The sequence below is a fragment of the Carcharodon carcharias genome, chromosome 33, assembly GCF_017639515.1.
Source record: "Carcharodon carcharias isolate sCarCar2 chromosome 33, sCarCar2.pri, whole genome shotgun sequence".
In the NCBI taxonomy this organism is placed as follows: Eukaryota; Metazoa; Chordata; class Chondrichthyes; order Lamniformes; family Lamnidae; genus Carcharodon; species Carcharodon carcharias.
In genome coordinates, this window is record NC_054499.1 from 6,433,522 (window position 1) to 6,435,157 (window position 1,636).

Genomic DNA, 1,636 nt, shown 5'->3' on the forward strand with positions numbered 1-1,636 from the left:
GAAGTGGCTTTGCTGGCTTCTGTGGTAGGTGTTGAGCTGGTTTCACTGGCTTCTCTGGTAGGTGTTGAGGTGGTTTCACTGTTTTCTAAAGTATGTGCTGTGGTGATTTCACTGGTTTCTGTGGTAGGTGTTGAGGTGCTTTTGCTGGTTTCTGTGGTAGTTGCAGAGTTGGATTCGCTGGTTTCTGTGGTAGGAGTTGAGGTGCTTTCAGTGGTTTCTGTGGTAGGTGTTGATGTGGTTTCACTGGTTTCTGTGGTAGGTGCCAAGATATTTTTGCTGGTTTCTGTGGTAGGTGTTGAGGTGGTTTTGATGGTTCCTTTGGTGGGTGCTGAGGTGGTATCGCCAGCTTCTGTGGTAGGTGTTGAGGTGGTTTTGCTGGTGTCTGTGGTAGGTGTTGACATGGGTTTGCTGGTTTCTGTGGTAGGTGTTGAGGTGGTTTCGCTACTTTCTGTGGTAGGTGTTGAGGTGGTTTCGCTGATTTCTACTGGAGGTGTTGAGGTGCTTTTGCTAATTTCTGTGGTAGGTGTTGAGGTGCTTTCGCTGATTTCTGTGGTAGGTGTTGACGTGGGTTCGCTGGTTTCTGTGTTAGATGTTGAGATGGTTTCACTGCTTCCTATGGTAGGTGTTGAGGTGGTTTCACTGGCTCCTGTGGTAGGTGTTGCGGTGGTTTTGCTGGTTTCTGTGGTAGGTGTTGAGGTGGTTTTGCTTGTTTCTGTGTTAGGTGTTGAGATGGTTTCACTGGTTTCTGTGGTATGTGTTATGGTTTCGCTGGTGTCGATGGGAGGTGTTGAGGTTATTTCGCTGGTTTCTGTAGTAGGTGCTGAGGTGGTTTCGCTTGTTTCTGTGGAAGGTGTTAAGGTGGTTCCACTCGTATCTATGAGAGCTGTTGATGTGGTGTCACTGATTTCTGTGTTAGGTGTTGAGGTGGTTTGATTGCTTCCTGTGATAGGTGTTGAGGTGCTTTCACTGCTTTCTGTTGTAGGTGTTGCGGTGGTTTTATTGCTTTCTGTGGTAGTTGTTGAGGTTGGTTCCCTGGTTTCTGTGGTAGGTGTTGAGGTGGTTTCGGTGGTTTTGATGGGAGTTGTTGAGGTTACTTTGCTGGTTTTGGTGGTAGGTGTTAATGTGGTTTCACTTGTACCTATGGTAGATGTTGATGTGATTTCACTGGTTTCTGTGTTAGGTGTTGAGGTGGTTTCACCGCTTTCTGTGGTAGGTGCTGAGGTGGTTTCACCAGTTTTTGTGGTAGGTGCCAAGATATTTTCGCTGGTTTCTGTGGTAGGTGTTGAGGTGGCTTCACTGGTTTCAATGGGAGGTGTTGAGGTGGTTTCACTGGTTACTTTGGTGGGTGTTGAGGTGGTTTCGTTGGCTTCTGTGGTAGGTATTGAGGTGGTTTTGCTGGGTTCTGTGGTAGGTGTTGAGGTGGTTTTGCTGGGTTCTGTGGTAGGTGTTGAGGTGGTTTTGCTGGTTTCTGTGGTAGGTGTTGAGGTGTTTTCAATAGTTCCTATGGTAGGTGTTGAAGTGGCTTTGCTGGCTTCTGTGGTAGGTGTTGAGGTGGTTTCACTGGCTTCTCTGGTAGGTGTTGAGGTGGTTTCAATATTTTCTAAAGTATGTGCTGTGGTGATTTCACTGGCTTCTG